Below are 27,547 nucleotides of genomic sequence, written 5' to 3' on the forward strand. Positions count from 1 at the left end.
GGCTCGCGTCTGGTGGAAGAACATTGTAGCCGGAGCTACTTCTCTCTGTTTACATCTATGGCAAGTCACGCAGGTACTGTGCTACTCTGCAGCGTTTCCGACCCCAACCAGACGAAAAAAGTCTGAATATAAACACTTATTATAGGTGTACCGTAGTGATTTAGGATAAGACAAAAACATGGTTTGGAAAATGGATTCATTATGTACTTGCTCATTATATATATTTTTTACATTTTCAACACAAAACAACACTGTGGCACAGCCCTGCGGTGATTGGACCAGAAGAGCCGGGAGCGGTGGATTTTGTTTATATTGGAGAGAAGTAGCTCTGGCTACAATGTTCTTCCGCCAGACGCGAGCCCCAAAAGTTACCGACTGCAGCTTTAAAGTATTCTGTTGCGTATAATAAACTGACATGTTGATATCACACAAGCAGTCTTTCAGAATGCGCTCTACATAGATCCATATTGTATGAATTGAGTTTGGTGGTGCTTATGGGGTGTCATTTTGGGATGGTGAGTAAAAGGTTGGGAGGGAAAAATCAAAGTATACCCACTACAAAAAAACAAAAAAAAAAAAACAAAACTAGACTATACCACTGGGAGAGTCACCATAAACCACAAGTGCAAGTGCCTGTCTGTCTGTCTGTCTATCTATCTATTGATCAATCGATCTATCAGTCTATCTGTGTGTGTGTGTGTGTGTGTGTGTGTGTGTGTGTGTGTGTACAGTTATATTTGCCATTTACATTAATATGAAAAAAATTAAATAAATAACACTAATATGTGATGTACAAACCCGATTCCAAAAAAGTTGGGAACCTGTACAAATTGTGAATAAAAACAGAATGCAATGATGTGGAAGTTTCAAATTTCAATATTTTATTCAGAATACAACATAGATGACAAATCAAATGTTTAAACTGAGAAAATGTATCATTTTAAGGGAAAAATAATGGCGTCCCAGTTTTCCAAAAAGAACTTCAAATTTTGATTTGTCTGTTGACCACAGAACAGTTTTCCACTTTGCCACAGTCCATTTTAAATGAGCCTTGGCCCAGAGAAAACGCCTGTGCTTCTGGATCATGTTTAGATATGGCTTCTTTTTTGACCTATAGAGTTTTAGCCGGCAACGGCGAATGGCATGGTGGATTGTGTTCACCGACAATGTTTTCTGGAAGTATTCCTGAGCCCATGTTGTGATTTTCATTACAGTAGCATTCCTGTATGTGATGGAGTGCCGTCTAAGGGCCCGAAGATCGATACGGGGATCCCGTATGGTTTTCCGGCCTTGACCCTTACGCACAGACATTGTTCCAGATTCTCTGAATCTTTGGATGATATTATGCACTGTAGATGATGATAACTTCAAACTCTTTGCAATTTTTCTCTGGGAAACTCCTTTCTGATATTGCTCCACTATTTTTCGCCGTAGCATTGGAGGAATTGGTGATCCTCTGTCCATCTTGACTTCTGAGAGACACTGCCACTCTGAGAGGCTCTTTTTATACCCAATCATGTTGCCAATTGACCTAATAAGTTGCAAATTGGTCCTCCAGCTGTTCCTTATATGCACATTTAACTTTTCCGGCCTCTTATTGCTACCTGTCCCAACTTCTTTGGAATGTGTAGCTCTCACGAAATCCAAAATGAGCCAATATTTGGCATGACATTTCAAAATGTCATTTGATATGTTATCTATATTCTATTGTGAATAAAATATAAGTTTATGTGATTTGTAAATTATTGCATTCCTTTTTTACTCACAATTGGTACAGTGTCCCAACTTTTTTGGAATCGGGTTTGTATAATAATTAACATTATTATTAACATTAATAAATCATGTATATTAATCAATAAACAATACAGACGTTAATGTAAAAAATACTGAATTTACAAACATTAATAAAAGTCATGTTAAAATATGAAATTGTATTTATGCCGTGATGGAAAATAGTAGTAATTTAATATTCACTTTATGGTCTTTTTAGGGTTAAATTACAATTTATGCAGTAATATTTTGGATGACCGTGAACTGTAATCCATTGAAAATATCAGCAAAAGTATAACATTTAAATTTTTTTTTAATTAGTGAAAGTAGAAAATGATAAAACGGCTCCTTTTTCATTTTGTTTTTTTTTCCCAAAAAATTTAAAGTAGAATAATAATTATTATTATTATTATTAATTCCTGCTCAGATGTAGAAATTGATATTCATTTTTTTCTACCCCTGAACTTAAAAATTAAAATTTAAGCTGAATTTTTGTAAAAAAAAAAAAAAATAAAATGAAAAAGGCATTTTTTCCTCTTAAATTTTCTTCTTTCAAGAGAAAAAAAAATGAACGAATGATACCTAGATTCATTATGACTGCTTCCAGCACCCATATCGTAAGTGCATGATTAGACACACAAACCAAAAAAAAAAAAAAAAAAAAACGAGGGAGGTGTCAGCAATGCCTACTGTGAGGAGCAAGGAATGAGGAGACAAGGATAATGACAAACAACAGTCTATATTAGTCCAAACAAGGGTAACACATGGCAGGCAGGAACATAAATGTAGCACAACATTGACGTTCAAAACTGGACAAAGGAATTATGTGGCAGACACACTGTACTCAACTAAACGAGGGTAATTAACTAGACACAGGTGAATACACTGACTAATCAAACAAGAAGGAAAACTAGGTCACGGAGCACATGGGGAGAAAAAGCACACAGGGATAGTAGGTAGGGGTGAGAGTTGGGTGGATTGGCAGTAAGTTTTTAAAGGTGGGTTGGTTTGACCGCAGTTGCTCCACCAGTTGTCAAGCACAGAACAAATTTGTGTTTGTAACAGTTCTTAAGTAAATCCATTGAGGGTAGGTGTGTTCCTATCCTCCTAGGACAGGGGTGTCAAACTCATTTAAGGTTGAGGGCCAGATCAGAGAAAATGTCCCCTTGTGTGGGCCAAATTATATTTTATATTTTGTTAAACCCTAGTTTGCTCACAATTCCATTAATATAAACCATACAAACAAAAAAGTTCTAGGACAACTTTTTTTAAAGATGATGCTAGGTTATTTAAGGGGTGTGCAATGTGGTGTGGATAAATAAATATGATACTAAAGCCATCAGTAGGTGGCAGCAAGTTTCCGTCTTAATGAGGGATCCATTGACTCATTCATTCAAAATGGCTGCTAGTGATTGGCTGCGTCCGAAATTGCACACTCGATGAGTAGGTACTTAATTTCAATAAGTACTTACTTAACGAGTGCTAAAAGAGTACATACTCTACAGCCAAATCTCATTGAGTATGAATGTGATCCGCCATGTTTACGTTATCATGTGACCTATGAGGTTATAACAAGTGCAACAACTTCAAAGATATGACTGACTGCAACAGGTTTAATATCTACTATCTGTAAATATTTTGATGTTGATGCAATTTGCTCCTTTTGTGGTCTTGTTGAAGAAACAGCTGTCCTTTTGTTGTGACTGTAGTATAACCAATACATTTTGTGTTAAGTTTTTATATTTTAACTCTACTGAAATGACCCACAGTTTAATCCTGAAAGATTAAACACCTCATAGCATCAGTAACTCCGCAACCCTACCTCTTACGGTTTCCCTCAGCGTTAGCCATATTTGTAATATCTGCACAAAGGAGACGTCGATGCTGCTAGAAGATCTCGTCTTTGGAGAAGACTGTTGATTTTACACTTGAAAAATGTAAGTATTACTATTGAGGAAATTAATTACCTCAGAAAGCATTTCTTAGCCCACCTCAGCACTTATTAACAATAATAATGATAAATGGTGACTAATAATTATATATTTTTTGTAAAACAAACAAATTGTAATTCGTTTTTTTCATATGCTATAGCTATGCATGACTTCACACTAGACAGATGCAGCCAAAATGAATACATCTTAATATTCAGTCAAGTAATGAATGAATGCATGTGTTAATGAACCAATTAGACTATATTTTATTTACTGACAACAACAGGAGACATGAATAAATGAGCAAAAGAATAAATAAAAATAACCATCACAATAAATAAATACAAGTCAACAACACACAAAACAAAGCTTTATTCAAACATTGTTCTGTTTTTGAAAGTTTATAGACGGTGAACCCACATCCGTCCATCACGTCTCTCACTGCTGCAGTCAGACTAAATCTGATCATGGATGAGAGAGGGACATTGAGGCTGTCCTTGTCTGAGTGCACGATGAGGAAGACCATGATGAAGACACTGAACCACACAATCTTGAACAAGAGCAGGAGAACATGTGCGGGACAATCTGACTGCTGCTGTGTCTGCTCCAAACATCTGTGTGCTGCTCTCCATGAGCACCACTACCTGTAAAACATTCACACAGAGTAAAATGCTTTATAATCACCTGCTGTCAGCATTCTATTTATTGCTAAATTTAATTTCATATTTTTACAATTGCATGCTAATTTAATAAAGCTTCATTATTTTGTGGTGTAGTGAACTGCACTGGTCAGCAGAAGGTTGCTGGATCAATCTCCGCAGTCTTCTCCACTGGTGTGTCTTTACTCCAAGTGACTCCAGAGGGATCGGGGTCCCTGTAATAAGAACACTGTAAGTCACTTCAGATAAAAGTGTCTGACATATGAATAAATATAAATGTGTTTTTTGTAAATACGTTTTTGTGTCTTGGGCACAAACGCTCAATAAAGCTGCTTATTTCTTAAAGTTTTTTTCTTCAAGGGGTTGGTTCATCTTAACATATAAATTCAGTCATTAATTACTTGCCTCCATTCTGTTCAATCTGTGTGTGTGTGTGTGTGTGTGTGTTCCTGAACACAAAAGTTGATTTTGGTCAAGTTTCTCCTGCTGGTTTGTGTTCATACAGTATCAGTCAATGGTGCCTGACTTTCAGATTCTTCATGACATTATTTGATGATGCTTTTGAAGCTTCTGAAACTCAGGTTTTATTGACTGATGTTATATGAACAGAAACCAGCAGAGCAAACTTGACAAAAATCACATCCTCAATGTATTTTGGTCTTTCTCTAGATGCTCTTGCTGGCTCTGGGCTCACTGAGGATGAAGAGACACAGCAACATCCGGTCCTGATGAGAAAAACAAAAGGAGATGCAGTTATGGAGCGTTTCATCCATGACACTTAACCATCTCCAGGATGCTGCTGTGGACTTCTCCATCCTCAGTGCACACATCAGTCTGTGGACATTTCAGATCCGGCAAAGATGCACAAATACAAAACAAAAGCAGTCATTTTAACAGCACAGTGTCATTTTCATTTCTGTATTAGAAGTAACCAGATTATCTTACTTTATATTTTGGTTTCAGGTTTTCCTTTTTCCACAAATGGCGCTGTCACCTGCTCCACCAGAAAAGCTCTGCATCAAATGTTCAGAAAAGTGCTGTAATAACTTTTATTAGTTTACATAGAACTACATAAACTACAACTTAAGATTTAAAAGATATTTTATTGATGTAGTGTACTCACTGAGAGCCTTTGATGGCAGCATTTCTTCATCAGTCTCTCTTCACCAGATAAACACACGTGTGTCTCATCTGTCCCTGTAACATCCAAAAAAAGAGTCAGTCTCCTCTGTGATTTATCTGTGACATACTCCATTTACATGTTGAGGTAGATGCTGATGTGTTCACTCACTTTATATCCAACACAAATGTTCCTCAATTTATCAACAATACTAATTGTCAAATGAAATAGATAAATTATGTTTACTTACCCTATGTAGATGTGTTTATTTACATGACTTACATTAATCTAAAGTGAATTCTACATAATAGCACACACACATCTCTCACTCAGATGTCTGTTCATGTTGTGATTTGCTCATCTGCAAATAGCTTAGAACATTTTCCTGTCTCATATTAAATAGACATTTAATTGTCTTTAAGATGTATATGCACAGTGGACCAACACCAGCAGATGACATGGCACCCCAAACCATCACTGACTGTGGAAACTTTACACTGGACCTCAAGCAACGTGGATTGTGTGCCTCTCCTCTCTTCCTCCAGACTCTGGGACCCTGATATCCAAAGGAAATGCAAAAGGAGACGCTTCTGATGCTGTCTGTTGTCCAAAAGTGGCTTGACACAAGGAATACGAAAGCTGAAACCCATGTCATCCATACGTCTGTGCGTAGTGGTTCTTGAAGCACTGACTCCAGCTGCAGTCCACTCTTTGTGAATCTCCCCCACATTTTTGAATGGGTTTTGTTTCACAATCCTCTCCAGGGTGCGGTTATCCCTATTGCTTGTACACTTTTTTCTACCACACCCTTTCTTTCCTTCGCCTCTCTATTAATGTGCTTGGACACAGAGCTCTGTGAACAGCCAGCCTCTTTTGCAATGACCTTTTGTGCCTTGTCCTCCTTGTGCAAGGTGTTAATGGTCGTCTTTTGGACAACTGTCAATTCAGCAGTCTTCCCCATGATTGTGTAGCCTACAGAACTAGACTGAGAGACCATTTAAAGGCTTTGCAGGTGTTTTGAGTTAATTAACTGATTAGAGTGTGGCACCAGATGTCTTCAATATTGAACCTTTTCACAATATTCTAATTTTCTGAGATACTGAATTTGGGATTTTCCTTAGTTGTCAGTTATAAACATCAAAATGAAAAAATAAACATTTGAAATATATAAGACTGTGTGTAATGAATGAATATAATATACAAGTTTCACTTTTTGAATAGAATTAGTGAAATAAATAAACTTTTTGGATGATATTCTAATTATATGACCAGCACCTGTACTCTTTTTCCCTACTATATAGTATGTGAGTAGGAATATTAGAATGCAAATTAAATATACGTACGTCTGAATCTCGTGAGAATTATTGCATTTCTCGTCTACTCTTTTATGAACACAAAAGATTCAAACATACTCATTCGCTCGCCTACTGCTTCTTCCATACTATATAGTAGGGAAGTATGCCATTTTGGACGCAGCTATTGTCTTTATGAATGGGCCACTGAATCATTGACTGATAAATTCAGTAACAATTGAGCACAGTGCTGCTCGGGGATGCACAGTTAGTCTTACTTTGGCTTTGTTAAGAACTTTTTCTTGCTGTAAAAGAGATAAACAGACAGCATTGTCACTAATATAACACACTTAATACTAGCATCTTGTTTGTTGTATAAAATCAATTAATTTGTGATCATGCTGACATTCGGGAAAGCAACACTCTTTAATGTCCAACTCTGTTAATACTTAGACATCACTTAACTATCATGCTATAAAAAATAAAAAATGAAATTTCTTACAGGACATTTTTGCCCCTATATCTTGAATTATATTGTAATCTGGTAGCCTTCATTCGGCACTGAAAAACTCTCATTATTTGTTGTTTGTTTTTTGCAAAGTTACAAAATGTCAGCTTGCAAATAATTTAAAAAAAAAAAACAGTTAGGATATTAGTACACGTTAAATATCACACAATCCTGACTTATTTACTTTCTCCATGCGAAGCTGTCCAGTGCATCACTGTGTCGTTTAATATTGCACACATTTACCACAGCCTCTAGTACTGATTAAACATAGCTACCTGTTGGAGTTGAGATTACAAAACCTTTCATATCTCCTTAAATAGCCTCCTTAAATATCCTTCCAGGTTAGATTTCTTCTTTTGGACGTTTAAAGTCACCAGAAAATTCCCACTTAAGAATCAGTTACAGCACAGCTTTCATCATATCCTCGTGCTGCTCGAGATTCTGGCATGCTTTAAAATGTGCATGTTAGGTGTCCAGACTCCCAAGGCGTAACATCAGCGTAAATAAATTAGCAATTTGCCGCTTTAAATTCAAAATGAAATATTGTAGCGAATACACTTTAATTTCGTAAAATGTATAACTTTATAAAATTATGTTTTATTTATTATTTTATATTATTGTTTAAATCATCCTGCGGGCCAGATTGGACACCTCTGTGGGCCTTGTTCGGCCAGCAGTCCGTATGTTTGACACCCCTGTCCTAGGAACTACCCACCTAGTTCCTATAGGGGTGTCTATCTCTGACGACCTCTCCTGGATGACAGAAACCACATTGCTCCACTTCCTCCATATTGCTCTACCAGCTGCATCAGTGTGCACCAGCCAACCCAGCCGACCCACTGCAATTATGCCCTAGCAACGTCGCTTAGCCCCTGCCCCTCCAGAGGTCTGTGCACGCCACTACTGTCCATTCCCTTCCCCCTTCTACCACCTACTCCTGAACTTTAAAAAAAATCTACAGTTCACCCCACACTTCTTTCATTGCACACAAGAGACTTTATACTCTCTGCACTTTACAGACACTGCTGTTACCTTCACACAGAAATCTGTTTTATATTGCATATAATAATAATAAAACAAGTTTATTATTAGAAAAGCGTGAGTGGTTTTTTTTTATTATAAAGTGTTTTCATAAACTGCTAATGACAAATGTTACTTTTATTTAGAAACTCCCCAAAATGGATAAAATAATAATAAGAAGAATAAAAAATAAAAAGATCATGATATGTATGATAGCCTACATACAAGTTGCAGTATACTTCATAAATATTACAGCCTGAAGCATATCATGCATTAATAGTAGTAGTAGTATTTATTTTTATTTATTTATTTTTTAACGATTCACTTGGTTTTCCCACATGTTGACAGACCAACATGCCATGTTCTTCTCAAAATACATATGCAGACTTGGGTGTGATATCAAGAATAGTAGAAAATTCTCAGAAACAACTTCTACGTGTTGCTAGAGCTGCAAATAACTTCTGCTGAAACTAACACTTCTTATCCACAGGATTACTGCATTAGTATGTAAGGTCATGAATACATAGAGAGATACATATACCACTAAATATCAGTCTTGTATGTCACATAAACATTGTATATTATATATTACAGGGCTCCAAACTGCGACTAAAACAGTCGCATTTGCGACCATAAATATTAATTTGCGAGTGATGTTTTTGCTGAGGTCGCCGAAAGCACCTCATGATTTAACCGCTAAAAAGTTTTCTCAGGCGGATGATTTGCTTCATTCTAGCAGCGCCCTGTCTGTGATGAAACGAACTCGGACCGAGGGTTAATACACACAACTACACCGAGTGTGGACCTGCCGCGTGTACAACAGCTTTCAGCCGAGATCGGCCCATAGAGAAAAAGCCGTCTGTCAGCCAGAAGTGTTTTGTAGAGTCGGGCGCGGCTCTGGCCCATTATCTCCTCACCGATGCCGAGACTGAACCGACAGAGACGCATTTCAGCCAGAATCAGCCCGAGTGTTATTGCTATCTGGGTATATATTTAAATGTTATAACTTAAAAATTTGAATGTAATGCCTTTTTTCCTAATTGTTTTGCGATCAAATCTTTTTTTATGTTCACGTATTAAACTGAGACGATGCGCATCAAAGTTTTAGTGGAAAAAGAGAGTTTCAGACAGTCCTCTTCTCTGCCGCCCATCAGTGCTGACGCACACAGTCTGATAAAACGCAGCTCCGCTGTGCAGCGAGAGAGAAATGACGGAGACGGAAGAAGGGAATGTGCAGAAAATACAGCGTCTATTTCGTGCACAACTTGAACAGACTAGAACAGGTAAAGCTGTCTGCTGTGTGGATATTGGCAATATCGTTAACAGTTCTCGTTTATAATAATTACTAATATGGCTTCTTCTAAACAAGATCTTGGTCTGTGTTCTTTTGATGCGTTTGAACTTCATTATTTGAAGTGCAATTGCCGTCCAGTAATCGCAAAAAGCTCTGTGCGTTGTCACTTTTTAATAAAAAGTACCAGCTTTAAAATTATTCCGAATTCATAACGAAATTAAAAACAATACAGTTTTGGCGCTCCTTAATGCGGCAGGCGCGGTCGCTTTAGCGCTTCAGTTCAAGGGCAAGTGAACCCATTTAACCTTTCTCTTTATTAATATAGTACATAATGAACATGAATTAACATCAAAAGGTAGACTATTTTATAAGAGAGCCTGCAGTACAACTTACTGAAATGTCTCATGTAGGAGGAACTCAGTGGCCAAGTGATGCTTATGCTCCATGATACTGGTACAGACTCTGTGTAATGAACAATTCTTTGTGACTGTAGATTTCAAGCTGGAAAAGACATTTAGTTCCCACTTTAAAGGTGCCATGTGTAAAAATTGAGGTAAAAATATCCAAAAAATGACCTACATGCATCAAAAGAATGAGAAGAAATAAGCGTGATGATGTCATTAAAAAAATGTCAAGTTATAGTGCTGCAGAGATATCAACCTTAATTAGCATTAGCATTACTAGCCACGGCCCGACAGGTGTCGTAATACCAGTTTCGGCCATGGGAGGCGGTATGCGGGCAACATAACCACCAGCCAACCTGCAATACACGATTAACTCGCACGGCTTGTGGGCGTACTGGAACCTGATGTCAATCGTGTGGAAGGTACAGCCCACTACTTCATTTCAGTTCAGGGAAGAGAGCGGAAGGATGGCTGAAGCCCTTGGCAAGAGACACCTACCACCACCACCCGCTACAGGGAAACAACCGCGCTCGGAATCACAAATCAAATCCGATAAGAAAAGGAGCCGAAGCAGAGTAAACATCGGCACTGCTTTCCATCGCTGGAGACAACTGATGGACTTGAAAGAAATGAGGTTCGACTCCGAACTTGCAACCTTTCTTTTGGATTGGTAAGTAAGATGCTGTTAGTATTTCGCTAGAAGTTTGTTTTATATGTTTGCGTATTTTTTTCGGGAAGTTATAACATAGAAATTTATCGAAGGCTGTTCGATAAACGTGCTAATATTAGCGATGGCTAACCGTAGCTGCGTTTGATAGTAAGCTAGCTATAACTTACCCACAGATCCGATCCGGTTTTCACCTGTTATCTACCAAAGCCCGTCTCTACCAAGCTGATGCTAAAATGTAACATTATCTAAGAAGCTTGAAATGTCTTCGATGATAATGAACCCGAGAGAGACAGAGAGAGAGAGAGAGAGAGAGAGAGAGAGAGAGAGAGAGCAAGCCCCGGCCACGCGCGCGTGCGCGGCCCCGGCCACTCACTATATTCAGAGCGGTCAAGTTTTTGCTAATGAAAATCAAACTTGATATATGCTGCTAAATTAGCATCAGGATGGGTGAATATGTATAAATATATGTTTTGATTTTTTTCACTTGTATATGTGCAGCTAAGAATACGTTATCATTTTTAACTAAATTGATGTGTGGCGTGAAAGCGTGTGAAAAGAGTCAGTTGCATGTGTCTCACGGTGAATGCTTGAGAGTTGGCAGCTCTGGTTACGTTGGTTGGCGCTAGCTTGGTCAACATCAGCTGTCTGATGTTGACCAATGATGTTGACAGAATGCTGTCTGTCAAATTAATTTAATTCAAATAATGTATATACAACTCAAAATGTAATATGAACAAAACGAATATGAACATATTCACTGGTAAAGGTGAAGGGGAGTAGCTTGAAGATGTCATGTTTCAAAATCACTTGACATCACCCAAACGTTCCTCTGGAGGCAAAACGTCCTCTTAGGCTTCGGCTATGGCTCTAGGGTTGTTGTGAAGGTAGGGGCGGAGCATAGAGACTATGCCGTTTCTCGTTTGTTACTCTAGAGTAGACCAATTCACTTTATTGAGGCATACTGCCCCCATCTGGTATGGAATGTGGAGTATGACTTGATTTTTTTGCCAGACATTACACATGGCACCTTTAAGTGAACCTTAGTTCCCAGGTCATCTACAAGATGGATTAAAATGCTGATAAAGTCAAGAAAAGATGAGACATAAACACATGACAGTATGATTGAAATGTTGAAATGTAAATAAATAAATAAATAATAACAATCGTTTAATAAATAAAACACGTTTATTCTGTGGCACCTAAAACAATTATTTGGCTCCTAAGTTTTTTTCTTATAGGAGCAAATGGCTCCTTACTCGATTTTTTTTTTTTGTTTGGAGCCCTGTTGTAACATTTCACAATCACACATTAATAATTTTGTCAAACATCTGCATTCATGGATTCTGTACTTTATTGTGCAATAAAACAGTTTTGCATAAGGAGGAAGTGGAATTGTGGAAGTTCAACAACCCTACACGATTCACAGGAACACACACTCACACTATTCACGCCTTAAGACATGCACACACAGATGCACATTAACCACAAACATCCAGTAATAAGCACATTCTCATGCACATGCTGTCTACCCACAACAGATTTGTCTACCCACATTTCTTTCCAGATCTAAACAATGAGGCCTTGTGTGTTATGTTTCTATACATGCAGTACCGTAAAAATACAGTACTATCTGTTTTCTGATAAGTATCAGAAAATGAAAGGTCCACTGTCATTCTGCAGATTGCCAAAGTTTTCATTTGAATTTAACACCAACAGAATAATGACTATCATGTTTTTAAATAAATACATCCGATCTGAATGCACTGAGGAGAATAAACTGCTAGAACATATAACATGGTTAATTCTTTGACATAATTTGTGCTAAGTTCATGTATGATAAATGTCTGTTACTTGTGGTGTTACTTGTGAGTTTTATGATTTTTGAGAATGGGATTTGTAATTTTTTCTAATAGCTCAGAGGACACTAGACTCACAAACTTAAACTAAATGTGCAGAATCTGTACAAAAAACAGGGTGTTAATTAGGAACTCAAGAATAAAATATCTGGGGCCACTTGTTTTTTGGATTCAACTGAGACTAACCTATGTTTTTATGTAACTATTTTTTATATATGTAACTAAATCAGCTTTCTCTGTATTTGAGTATGCTTAACCTTTGACCTTTAGTTTAACTGAAACGCATTACATTAACAAGATCACAATAAGCAAGCCATTGCAAAAATTACTCAGAAAAAAAAAAAAAATCTAAATTGCACAACAAAAAAACAATAGAAAATTTTGAAAAAATGTAATATTGCGGTTCATAGTTTACATGCATACAAATAGTAAATAAATACTTGTATTGCATTTATATATATATATATATATAGAGAGAGAGAGAGAGAGAGAGAGAGAGAGAGAGAGAGAGAGAGAGGGAGGGAGGGAGAGAGTTTATTTGAAAAAGCAGATAACTCACAAATGTCCAAAAATCATCTTTGTTCTAAAATGCTAAGCTAGTTTCATGCTCCTGTCACTTTAGTTATATTTCACATGTGCACTCTTTTGTAATAAAAAAAAACAAACAAAAAACAAACAAGGAGCTTCTTCCATGTTTGCTTGAATACATAAGCTGCTGCTGCTACACAGAGCATGCAAGCATGAACACCATTCTCAAAATGTATACAGCTTGTTGCAATAATCGCAAAGTGTGCATGTGTACTGACTGTGATCAAAACATCAGTGATAAGGAAACATTCAGTTGATGAGAATGTAATTAACGTCTGTGGACGACACTAGCGTACACCACATCATCCTCCTGTGAAAACACAAAGATACAATATTCATAGTAAGTAAGGTTAAGTAAAACAACTGATTAATAATAAACAAGCTAGAGATGAAATGTAGAAAAGCCGAGAAAGGTGTGCTTTTTTAATAGTAAGTGTCATTGTTTATGGTTATAGATTACTTATGCACAATACATTTTCTATCGCTCATTTGCATGGCATATTGATGATATTGTGCCATCATGTGGGTCAGTTGACTTTGCTGGAGCTTGACTGGCTACTAGAAGGTGAAGATGCTGCATCATCCATGACAGGGACCAGTGATAATGAGTGCTAGTTATGCAATTAGTAAACTACGATTTACGCTATGAAATACTTGCATATAAATCACTAACTTATTAATTCATGAACATATAGTTTCACATGCTTTTTTTCTGGTTTGTGCAAAATAATATAAAACTAGCCTACACATCACCAAAGTGAATTAATTTAGTCTTGACTCTTGGTTGACAGTGTTGAGGGATGGATGGGTAATGCCCAGTTTAGAAAAGAGAGGGAAGAAGAGGAAATTGTGCACAAATTAAGGTATGCAGCTATATGTCGCTCATCTCTTTATGGCTAGTGTACCAGTTACGTTTGTTATTATGCTTGTTGCTTACTGTTCTATGACACATAATGCGATAATATTCCCTTTCTGGGCAGCTAGCATTTTTTTTTTTTTTTTTGTGATTGTACTGGCTAGATCCTGAGTCCAGTAAGGAGAATAGACACACAAGAGCTGCCACCTTTAAGTGCTTGTGAAAGAAATTTGTCTTCAGCTGCTTTGTGAAAGTTGTGATAGTCTCAGCAGATCGGGTAAAGATTGGCAACTGAGCATTTGTTTCACACTCATTTTTATTTTCATGACTCTGTTAAACATAAGTGCTGCACAATCTTTTCTCAGAATTAACTTCCTTTTTCTTTCTTTCTTTCTTGGACCTATGAAGTTGGTTCTCCTTAACTTTTCCCAAACTCATGCAGGATTTCTTGTAGGGAATGTGCACAATGACAAAAACAAAGAATGACTTTAAATCTTAGATTTTAAAACCTGTCCTGGTGTGCTTTATACTACTGGTTAACACCCAGTCACGGTTTGGTTTTGTTGTGTGTTCATAATTTTTTTTTGTATTGTTGTTATAAATTTTTTCACTTTAATGGTTGATTATTTGTTAGAAGAGATGTATAGTGTGTTCGTGCACCTGTAATACTGCGTTTAACTTGAATTAAACCTAACAAATGCCAACAGTTTTAAACCAGTGTTTGATTAATACACTTGCTTAATAAAAGCCTAATTGTGTCGACAAACATACTTAAATGTGTTTAAAAGTGCAACTGCTCAGTTTGGCCCTCCAAGCACAAATGTTAGGCTAAGTTACCCCTATGAATAGAACCCATTATAACTAGTGCTTCTGTTTACACTGGATGCAGCGTGACATGACAAATATAGAAAAAAAAAATGCCCTCCTCTATTTATGGCATACTCTAAGCGTTTGCACTACTGGATTTTGAACAGTTGCTTTGTTTTGTCCAGTGAAGACAAACTCAAGCTGTTGCATTGCATTGACAATGGTCACACATGATGTAGAGCAGGGGTCTCAAACTCAGTCCTGGAGGGTCGGTGTCCTGCTGAGTTTAGCTACAATCCCAATTAAACACACCTGAACCAGCTAATTAAGGTCTTAGTAGGCATGCTAGAAACTTACAGGCAGGTGTGCTAAGGGAAGATGAAGCTAAACCCTCCAGGACCGAGTCTGGACACCCCTAGTCAGTGCAGACCATAGATATGTATAGTTAGATGCTGAATTCGAGCACTCCAGACAGGTCGACGCATTCGTCATCTTGGAACAATCAATGTGTCATCACACACAATAACAATCAATGAGTTTCAAGAAGTTAGCTAACAGCTTAATCTTGTTGTATCGTGTTAGTTTAGCAAAATTATAGTCTGTTTCAGATACAGATATTCATGCATATAACTAGTGTTGCAGACATACAGACAACTAGCACTCGAGTGTTCAGGGACTGCCTTTGACCATTCCAATTTGGCGGATAAACGGCCCATGAAAACAGATGCTAAATTTGATTTTTGCTTTTTAGTAAATCAAATGCTAATGGTGAATGTTGTTATAAGTGCATCTACTTATACTAAATGTGATTCTTCTGAAAATGACACAGATGACACAATCTTACCGATTTCTGTGCTTTTCTTTTGTGGAATGTTGGATCAGCGTAAGTGATTTCCTCTTCATGGGTCTCAGCTATTTAAATAATAATAAAAGATGCATTAATTCAGCAATGAATCACTAAATCTATTTTCATCATACAAGAAACATTATTCAAGACATATTATTAAATTATAAACTTATGTATACAAATATTTAATATATATTATAATATTTAGTATATTTTTTCATATGTTTCAGCAGTAGGTAATACTTGCCATGTTGATCAGTTGTTCTTTGTTTCATGTAGATACAGAAGATCCCGACAGCAACAAGAAGCAACAGAGTTCCAGCAGCAGCAGCAGAGATCAGCACTATCAGAAAATCTGGAGAACCTGAAGAGGGATCTACAGGAGAACCTGAAGGAGGACCTGAACCTGAAGAGGGATCTACAGGAGAAGAAGAAGCTGGTGTTGTAGCATCTTAAGAGAGACAGACATTATTGTGAGTAAATCAATATGAGAAAATAGTTAATCTGTAACAAACACTATGAAACCACAGCATTAAAAGTATATTGCGATGTAATTCAAGATGAGCTTATTGTGATGATAATCTCATTATTTAATTAATAATTTCATTATAAACTTTTCACCCCATCTCTTGATAATCAGAATGAAATGCTTGGTTTTGGCTCTGGTAAATGTGAATAGCAAGCAACCTGTCAAATAGCCGTGTATGACACAATACACAGAATAAAATAATTAGGCAATAAAACTCTCAAAGATGGCAGTCTAGTGTGTTGACAGAGACCAACAATTATATTGACAGATAAAAGAGCAAGAATGTGTCCTAATAATTTCTTGTCCAAATATAGACTGTCCTGTTTTTATCACTTCACCTACTGGGCATCCATGGACATGGAGGCAATAATTTGTTACTATGGAGACAGTATTTTATTGACATGTTTCATAGTGTAATATCATAATGTCGATAAATAGAGAACAAGTCTATTTTGCAGCTTGGTATATACAAATTCAGTAATTTTTGTGAGAAAGAAGTTTTGATGTCTGAAATTGTTTTTTGTATTTCTGCTTTGTCATGTGATAAAACTTTTAAGCATCCATTCAGTCCAGAGACTTCCCCAGGTGAACTGATTGACCAAATGCATTTCTGTTTGAATGGAAGTCAGTGGAGGAGATGCATACAAAAACTCTTTTATGTGGAGATGGTTCATCATATTTGCACCTGACCATGCTTGCAAGACATATTCATTAGTGAGCTTCATGATATAAAAAAATTAAAACAGTATTAAAAAGTCACATGAATTTTCTAGAAGAGGCCTATCTCATTATCAGGCATTTGACATGGAATTACTGTCATAAAGAAATGTGTAAAAGAAAAAAAAATCACTTAATTTTTTTTTTTTTTCAATGTTAAAAATAATTATTTTAATATATCAAAATCTGTAGAATTTAATCGAGTGGCCTGTAAAACTCTACTCACCATTCACAGTAACATTGAATCTGTGTGTATCGTCTGATCTTCTGCTGCTGATCTTCACTTCATAAAGTCCAGAGTCTGTGGTTCTGGTGTTTGTGATGATCAGAGATCCAGTCTGATGATCCAGCTTCAGTCTGTCTCTGAATCTCCCATTAGGACCATCAAATATCTTACTGGTCTTTCCATTAATTTTAGCTATAAGATTCCTGTTAGTTCCGAATTTCCACTCAATCTTATCATCTGTCTGTATTTCAGTGACATTAATCTGTAGAGTGACTGAATCTCCCTCCTTCACTGACACTGACTTCACTGTGTCTGTATCACCAAACACACCTGAAGAACAAACACAAACAGTTTCTCAGTCACATATATTAAAGCTAAGTTTAATAAAGGTTTAACTAAAGTTAGCCATAGTTTTGAAATGATTACAAACTTTGGAAAGACAGAAACAGAAGTGTGGAAAATATAAGACTGGGTGCAAAAGACAGATACTTGAATTCACGATTCTTCGTGTGCTTTACATTTGAACTTTTAGTATTGTGTTATGAGCTAGTAAATAGATCTGTGTAAATCTCATTTTTAATTTATTGATGGTGAAACTGAACATTCGAATTCCACACAAATAGTATCTTAATGGAAAAATATAAACACCTTCAACTGGGAATAACTGACTGAACATACAGTGGTTCTGTTTGGTATCCCATCTTAACAGGACAGTGAAACACATCTGAATAATTATAATTGATAAATAGTGAATAATGTTGATTAAATCCAGATTATATTTTATAGTTATATCTGGGAATAAAAGCAAGATCAAATCTCCTGACTGATTTAAACAGTGTTATATTGACCTGTACTAACTGCTACCGTAACAAACAAACTAAAAAAATTGTGTTGTAACTTACCAACCAGATGACAAAAGCACAGACATGGCGGGGGACAGACAGAAAAGAACAAGTGTATTTTCTTTCTTCCAGCAGCTCTGGGTTTTAAAAAGATTATCTGAGAGCGTTGTGGTCTGTAGTAAAGTCATGTAGAAAAAATCGACATCTACTTCTGTCTCTGTGTCTCGGCTGAGTGAGCATGCGTGTAGCATGTTGAAGCTGTAGTCTAGTTATGCAACAGTATTTTTTTTTCTTTGGGCTGTGAGAGATTGTTTTAACCATGCTGTACTGATATTAGAATTCACGAACAAACAAAAAAATATCTTCTTCATGAGTGCATTGATTCATCCAGTTCTATTGTTGAGAGATTTAATTTCTCCCTAAATTTAAAATTACTCTGTTGTCCTCCTAAATGATTGGGCAACAGAGTGGGATATAATTTAACTTTTGAAGTGGTACATTAACATTAGACCTAGTCACAAATGTCACAGTTGATGTGGATTTGTGATCTCTTCTCACGTCTTGAGTCATGCATGTTCAAAAAGTCCACGACTTTGGATGTTACGTTTGTGATTTTATGATCCTCTCCACCATTTCTACCTGTCCCCAATGATCACATCTCTCCTCTCTTTGTTGCCTCTCCACCATTTCTACCTGTCTCCAATGATCGCTGGTTTTTTCATTATTTGTTTTTTAGATTAGAGATCTTTAAAATATTATCTCTTAAATATACAAGCTAGTGTTATTAATTTTTTTTTTGATTAGTTTATTATTATTTTTTGAAGTTTTTTCAATACTCATTTTTCACAGCATCGTAACAGTGTCTTTTTTTTTAAGGAATAGTTACAGGTGTGAGGTGTGGTTTCTAGGTAGGTGGGGCTAAAGCTCAAACACTGATTGGTTGATTTATTGCGGCTATAGAAAGACATAAATGCCAGCAATTAGTGATTACAACCATAAATGCTGTCTTTTTTTATTTTATTTTAAATTTTATTTCCAAGAACTGTGTTTTCATTAGTGTGAATGCAAAATAAGTGTTGTGTTGTGTAAAGGAGTTTTGTTTTGTTTTGTTTGGATTAACAAATATAACGTACTGTACAGTATATTTGTCAAATGACCTCAGTAACAAGCTGTAAACGGTAAAAAGGAATTTCAGAAGATTTTAATGAGAAAATACTGTCAATAATGTTGTATGTTTGTGTTGGCTGACAGTTTTTTGGGGGCAGGGTTTGTACAGAGAACTTGTGGTTGAAGGCATGGGGCGTGGTCTAATTCAGTCAGACGGAAGTAAGCAAATTATTAACACTGTCTATTTGGATTTTGGTTTTTGCTATACACATCTTTACTGCAGGCACTTATAAGTTTTCAAACTTGATTGTAATTATTTCAGACCCCCGAACTGCTGAAGAAAATGTTTCACACATTTGCTTTTTGCTGTTTGTGCTGTTGGCACCTGGTTGGTGTGTTATAGGTTTTTTTATTGTTTTTTTGTGTTTTATGTTTGTATTTTGGTGTTTTGGTTTTCTTATGTTCCACCATAAATAAATAATAAAAAAATGATTTCCACTGTGCTATTTACTAACTCATAACACAATACCAAAAATTCAAATGTAAAACATATAAAGAATTGTGAATTCAAGTATCTGTCTTTCTAACTTTCCAAAGTTTGTAATCATTTAAAAACAATGGCTAATTTTAGTTAAATCTTTATTAAACTTAACTGTATTTTTTGTTTTTGAGAGTTTGTTTTGTGTTTGTTCATCAGGTGTGTTTGGTGATACAGACACAGTGAAGTCAGTGTCAGTGAAGGAGGGAGATTCTGTCACTCTACAGATTAATGTCACTGAAATACAGACAGATGATAAGATCGACTGGAAATTCGGAACTAACAAGATACAGACACAGTGAAGTCAGTGTCAGTGACAGTAAGATATTTGATGGTCCTAATGGGAGATTCAGAGATAGACTGAAGCTGGATCATCAGACTGGATCTCTGATCATCCCAGACACCAGAACCACAGACTCTGGACTTTATGAAGTGAAGATCAGCAGCAACAGATCAGAGGATACACACAGATTCAATGTTACTGTGAATGGTGAGTAGAGTATTACAACTCACTCTATTATATTCTACAGATTTGGTATATTTATTGACATATTTTGATTAGAACACTCAACTTTACTGTCATTGTACAAGTACAGATCCTTTGAAATGTAAAAATGTGGTGTGGGGAGTGGGATGCTGTTACACCGAGTAAATTCAGAGACAGAGAGGGCAGGATCCAAGTGCAGCTTAATATTTTAATTACAACAATAACCAAGATAAACACTAACAGGGGAGTAAGGGAAACCATGGAGAAGAACCAAGTATATACAAGTATGCTGACTTAACATCCATGAAAGGAAAATACTAGACAAGGAACATAGTAAAAACAAGATCTATATATACACAGGAATAACAACATTAACCAGAAATAGATTGAAACAAACAATAAATGAATCAACTAAACTACAAACAGACTACAAGGTTAAAACAGGAAACTAAAACACTAACACTTTTAACATTAAATTACAAAATGGGGAATACCTGACAGAGGATTGTAGTTGATGTACTGTACCGCAGTTAAAGCTAACATTAAAATTTAATTTTTGGGGTATATATTGGGGAATATCTGGCAGAGGATTGTTGTTGATGTGTGTTTGGTGATACAGACACAGTGAAGTCAGTGTCAGTGAAGGAGGGAGATTCTGTCACTCTACAGATTAATGTTACTGAAATACAGACAGGTGATAAGATTGAGTGGAAATTTGGAACTAACAGGACTCTTGTAGCTAAAATTAATGGAAAGACCAGTAAGATATATGATGGACCTGAAGGGAGATTCAGAGAGAGACTGAAGCTGGATCATCAGACTGGATCTCTGACCATCACAAACACCAGAACCACAGACTCTGGACTTTATGAAGTGAGGATCATCAGCAGCAGCTCAGAGGATACACACAGATTTAGTGTTACTGTCTATGGTGAGTAGAGTATTACAGGCCACTCAATTAAATTCTACAGATTTGGTATATTTATTGACATATTTTAAATAGAAGACATAACTTTACTGTCATTGTACTAGTACAGATCCTTTGAAATAAAAAAAATGTGGTAGAAGGGGAGTGGGATGCTGTTACCAACCTACCGAGTAAATTCAGAGACACGAGAGAGCAGGATCCCAGTGCAGCTTAATATTTTTAATTATATCAATAACCAAAGATAAAACTAAACAGGGGAGTAAGGGAAACCATGGAGAAGAACCAATTATGTTGACATAACATCCATGAAAGGAAACATCTAGACAAGGAACATAGTAAAAACAAGATCTATTTCAATCAGGACCACTTCCATCAAGTATATTTATGACAATTATATTGCATACAGTTAGTGTTGGCGGTATGGTATGTTCTGGGCAACACTCCACATGCCTGTCCATGCAGCCATGCTTGGACAGAGGCAGGGAGAGCAGCAAGACAAACCCCCTGGGGTACAAAACAGAACCATTTATATGCACACATAAATTACAATTCACAATTACATGAGTTGTAAACAAAATGTGATAGAGACTGCTTCCAATGAAAAAACTGTAAGAGAAGAAAGAACAAAGTTAGATTGGATTACAGGTTCAGTTGGTGGGAGTTGGGGTTGGACGAGGGAGTTAATTGCAAGCAGTGATGCGACGGAAGAGACGCTGAAGAATGGGAATTTAAATAGACCTCATGTGATATGTGTCAAGACTGGATTGGTACACGTCAGGAACAGCTGACTGTCAGCTGATGCAAGCGTGACGAACTAAAGCGATGCTCAATATATACAAAGGGATAACAAGGTTAACCAGAAATAGGTTAAAAGAAGCAAACTAACGCGAATCAGAGATAAAACACAAGAAACTACAAACAGACTCACAAGGTTTTTAAGTTATTTTTTTTTACAAAACTTACAATAAAACAGGAAAACTTACAACACTAACACTTTAACATTAAAGTACAAAATGGGGAATACCTGACAGAGGATTGTAGTTGATTTACTGTACCACAGTTAAAGCTCAATAAAAATGTAACTTTAAATGAGTGTAACTGAGAGAGACTGTTTGTGTGTTTGTTCTTCAGGTGTGTTGCTGATACAGACACAGTGAAGCCAGTGTCAGTGCAGGAGGGAGATTCTGTCACTCTACAGATTAATGTCACTGAAATACAGACAGATGATAAGATTGAGTGGAAATTCGGAACTAACAGTGATTGAGATACAGACAGATGATAAGATCACCAGTAAGTATATTTGATGGACCCTGATGGGAGATTCAGAGATAGACTGAAGCTGGATCATCAAGACTGGATCTCTGATCATCACAGACACCAGAACCACAGACTCTGGAGATTATGAAGTGAAGATCAGCAGCAGCAGATCAGAGGATACACACAGATTCATTGTTACTGTGAATGGTGAGTAGAGTTTTACAGCTCACTCTATTATATTCTACAGATTTGGTATATTTATTGACATATTTTAATTAGAAGACTCAACTTTACTGTCATAGTACAACTAGTACAGATCCTTTGAAATAAAAAAATGTGGTATTGGGAGAGGGATGCTGTTACATCGAGTAAATTCAGAGACACGATAGATCAGGATCCAAGTGCTGCTTAATATTTTAATTATAACAATAACCAAGATAAAACTAAACAGGGGAGTAAGGGAAACCATGGAGAAGAACCAATTATGTTGACATAACATCCATGAAAGGAAACATCTAGACAAGGAACATAGTAAAAACAAGATCTAGTAATACAAAGGGGTACTTTTTGGTAAGGGCAGGAATAACAAGGTTAGCAATAAATAGGTTGAATAAAGTAATAAAATAATACAAGGGTTAAAAACAGGAAACTACAACACTAACACTTTAACATTAAAGTACAAAATGGGGAATACCTGACAGAGGATTGTAGTTGATGTACTGTACCACAGTTAAACCTTTATTAAACTTAACTGTAATATATTTGACTGAGATATTGTTTGTGTTTGTTCATCAGGGTGTTTGGTGATACAGGACACCAGTGAAGTCAGTGTCAGTGAAGGAGGGAGATTCTGTCACTCTACAGAATCATAGTCACTGAATACAGACAGATGATAAGATTGAGTGGGACATTTTAAATAACAGGAATCTTGTAGTTAAAATTAATGGAAAGACCAGTAAGATATATGATGGTCCTGAAGGGAGATTCAGAGACAGACTGAATCTTGGATCATCAGACTGGATCTCTGATCATCACAGACACCAGAACCACAGACTCTGGACTTTATGAAGTGACGATCAGCAGCAGCAGAACAGAGACCAAATACAGATTCAATGTTACTGTCTATGGTGAGTACAGAATACTCTATTTTATTATTATTATTTCTACATTTTAAAATATGTTTGCAGTTCACATACTGTACTACACACCAATGCACTTTGTTAAAATGCTTTCAGTAATGAGGTGAAAAAAATAAATATCTGGAGGGGTATAGATTAATTTTTCCTCGGAGAAGCTGTAGACATTCATATGGCCCAAGCATACAAAATGGCATTTACAATCACAGCAGCACAGATGATGCTGGAAGAGCTTCCAAGACACATGGACGGGGAGGGTGAAGCAGAGACTGCTAGGGCGGGGCTTTCACCAATCTCAGCTATGGATATGCCACACTGGATATCAGTCTCGTCCCACCATGAGACAGGTCCAGTGGCCAAGATGGTACAGGCTGATAATGTCAGTGGTGACCCAAGCTCCAAAAGCACCACCCTCCCCACCCCCCATTGAGTGCCATGCCATTATGTCACTTAAAATAAGTGACTCTGTTTCCTTGAGCATCCTCTCCAGCCTAGTCTCAGCCTCAGACGTCACACCTATGGACTTCTGGCTGAACATCAGATGCATATGACACAAAAAGTCATGTGTGTCACCTTTTTTGACATTCTGCCTGGAAAAAAAAAAAAAAAAAGATGCCGTGGCACCAAACCCCCTCATGGAAAGAAGAAGAAAGTTTGTGGCAAATATTCCTTGAAATGCATTCAAGTTTTACACATCAGTCTGTTATTGTGTGGGGACATTTCCATGCCCCTTAAACATGCAGCAAAAAAACTAAACATGTTTGGTTGCTTTACCTGTCAGTCATATGGCCTTCTAGGGCGGTCCTTTGCTTTTTTGTACATTTAGATTTAGTCATTTAGCAGACGCTTTTATCCAAAGTGACTCTTAGCAAAGTTAAGTTGAAGGTGTCATGGTTTAGGGTGCTTCATCGGCTTCCCTGTTGTCTGTGTCCTGTCATTTTCTGCAGCTTGTGACCTGGACAATCAGCGCTGATTTGTCGTTTTCTGTGTTTTGTGTGTTCTGTCATTTTCTGCAGCTTGTGACCTGGACAATCAGCGCTGATTCTCCCTTTTTGTGTCTGTCCCTTGTTGTCAGTAGATTTCGTGTTGTCATTGTGCTGTGTGTTAGTGTTCCTCACCTTTTTCCACTGCGGTGCTCAGGACGCATAGACGAGGAGTCTTTCATTTGGCCGTTTGCCCGTGATCCTCTGTCTCGTTTTTTCAAGTCCCATTGGGCATTGCACCAGAGGTGGTCTCCACAGCCTGTGTCCACAGGTGTCTGTACGGACGGCTCTGGAGTTTCAGTTCGTTTTGTGTGTCACTACTCATTGGATTATTTTTGGATTTTCTTTTGTACTAAATAAACTGTTGCACGAAATCCTCTGCGTTTGAGTTCGCTCTCTCTTCACGCTCTTGATTGAAGGTGATGGTCCTTCATCCAGCTAGAAATTTCTGTCAGACAGGTTGCAATGCGAACAGCTCCCGTCTGGATCATCAGGTTGGAATGAGAAGTAGAGTTGAGTGTCATCAGCATAGCAGTGATAAGAAAAGCCATGCTTCTGAATGACAGATCCTTAAGATGACATGTAGATGGAGAGAAGTGGTCCAAGCACTGAGCCTTGAGAAACTCCATTAGCAAGAAGTTGTAACTTAGAAACTTCACCCCTTCAAGACACCCTGAAGGACCTACCAGAGTTGTCATTTTAAGCAGACAGTTCCCAGACATTATGCTGTCAGTCTGTAAGTCTGGTTGACTTTTGGCGCTTTTCCACTGCATGGTGCAAATTTGGCACGGCTCAGTACGGCATAGCACGGCTCGGCTTGGATTCCATCCACTGCAGCTTAGTACTGCTTTAAGGTGGGCAGGATTATTAACATGTCATTAAAGTTGTGCCGCCCCTACTGCCGCGGCCTCCTGAAAAACTTTTTCATTCCACGTCACCCCATCAAGCTCTCGCTGAATCCGCTTCTCTGCTATCAACGAGAGAAAACATCTGTTCTTCCTCAACAGAGGTCAGTTGTGCTGATTTAAATCTAGCGGTTCTTTTTGTTTTGTGCGGCAAGTTCAGTGACACATAGTGATGATTCTCTCCGGCCAATCCGTGATCAGCAGAGTTTACACATCACGGTACGGTTCACTTGGAACCTCAACCGAGGGGGTACTAAAAAAAGTACCAGGTACTGTACCCAGTGGAAACTGTACCCCCACCCCCCCACAAAGTGTACCGTATCTGCCGTACCATGCAGTGGAAAGCGCCATATGACCAGCCTGACTTGGGTATATCCAGTGTTGTGAGTTTGTGAACTTTCTAAATGTACAAATATGTTTCATGCTGTTCTTTTATTTCCTCAGATTGTACATTCTGTTGTCATCTTCCTGAAGCTGTGACTCGATTGGGCATCTCTGTTCTGGTGGGCGGGGCTACAGCTTTTATTTGGGGGTTGACATCACATCCAGAAAAGGTGAACAGGAAAGAGCGGAACAGACATCATCATCATCATCATCATCATCAGAACCTCACAGATGAATAAAGTATTCATTCTCCATTTAGCCAGACCAAATTCAAACAACAAAAATATGGCCTTATAGATTAAAGCCCAGTGCTTTTAATGATTAATATATTTCCTCATAATGATTTTTTTTTTTTAATAGGTAAGGGAATTAATTGTTGTGTGGACCTCTCTTTAAGTTTCATGACTGTCAGTGTAAATTTACATAAAAAGAATATCATGCCGATCCACTTATATAGATGGCAGTCTAGCACCTAAACACCACTGTGGTATCTGTACTTAAAGTGCACAAAGAACAATCGCTAATATTAGCATTTTTTTTATTATTATTAATCAGTAATACAGTTGCTTAACCAATAAGACAATATTCAGCTATGCCCTGTTCCTCCCTGCTGAAAAATAAGCTAAAACCGGCCTAAGTTGATTTAAGCTAGAAGTAGCTAGTTTAGCTGGTATGCCAACCTGGCTGAGCTGGTCTCCCAGCCAGACTGGCTAAAGAAGTGGTCAAAACCCATCTAAAACCAGCCTGCAACCCAGCTATGACCAACTAAAACCAAAACAATTATTCTAAAGTAGCAACATAGTTTCTGTATCTCATTAGTGCCACCTGCTGGATCAGTCTCAATCTACTGAATGTTAACAGTGTGCTGTAATCTGTACATGGAAATACAGTAGCAAATCTGGGGGTTTTTATATTGAGGTGGCAGTATTCCTGTTTTTTAAATAATGTAGCTTCTCTGTATTTACACTTTTTTTCAGTATTGAGGTATTGTTGTCCCAAGTTTTCTGTTTGTCTGTATCCCATTCAACTTTAACAAAGTTGTTACAATTGTCATTATTTCCACAGATATTTAAAATAGTTTTGGAAATAAATAAGTGTTCAGTGGCCAGTGTTTTTGTGTATTTCTGGCTGTTTTGATAAATAAATGTTTCTAAACAGCACCAGATTTTCAGCTCGTTCAGGATCTATAAAAAACATGCTTTGAAAGTGCTATACCATAACGGTTATAAAGAACCTTTTTAATTATAGGTTTTCTTTCATTTATATTGGAATATTGGAATATTTATATTATTAAGCATTGTTTATTAATATTGTTTTTCATCTCTCTTAAAATATCTTATATTTTGTACCCAATATAATATACAGGTGCTGGTCATATAATTAGAATATGAACCGCTCAGGTGTTATGACGAGCCCAGGTTGCTCTGATAGTGGCCTTCAGCTATTCTGCATTCTTGGATCTGGCATATCGCATCTTCCTCTCCCCAATACCCCATAGATTTTCTATGGGGTTAAGGTCAGGCGAGTTTGCTGGCCAATTAAGAACGGGGATACCATTGTCCTTAAACCAGAATCTGGTAGCTTTGGCACTGTGTGCAGGTGCCAAGTCCTGTTGGAAAATGAAATCTGCATCTCCCATAAAGTTGTATGAAGTGCTCTAAAACTTCCTGGTATACGGCTGTGTTGACCTTGGACCACAGAAAACACAGTGGACCAACACGAGCAGAAGACCTGGCACCCCAAACCAGCACTGACTGTGGAAACTTTACACTGGACCTCAAGCAACATGGATTGTGTGCCTCTCCTCTCTTCCTCCAGACTCTGGGACCCTGATTCCAAAGGAAATGCAAAATTTACTTTCATCAGAGAACATAACTTTGGACCAC

At 37.3% G+C, this 27,547-nt stretch overlaps 1 long non-coding RNA gene across 1 annotated transcript; it reads left to right on the plus strand.

Moving 5' to 3' along the window:
• Positions 1–23,055: 23,055 nt before the first annotated feature.
• On the plus strand, positions 23,056–26,821 carry LOC122141670. Its single transcript, XR_006157991.1, has 2 exons — positions 23,056–23,380; positions 25,722–26,821. It is a non-coding gene; the product is annotated as an uncharacterized LOC122141670 (long non-coding RNA).
• The last annotated feature ends 726 nt before the right edge of the window (positions 26,822–27,547 follow it).

The sequence above is a fragment of the Cyprinus carpio genome, chromosome B22 (assembly GCF_018340385.1).
Source record: "Cyprinus carpio isolate SPL01 chromosome B22, ASM1834038v1, whole genome shotgun sequence".
In the NCBI taxonomy this organism is placed as follows: Eukaryota; Metazoa; Chordata; class Actinopteri; order Cypriniformes; family Cyprinidae; genus Cyprinus; species Cyprinus carpio.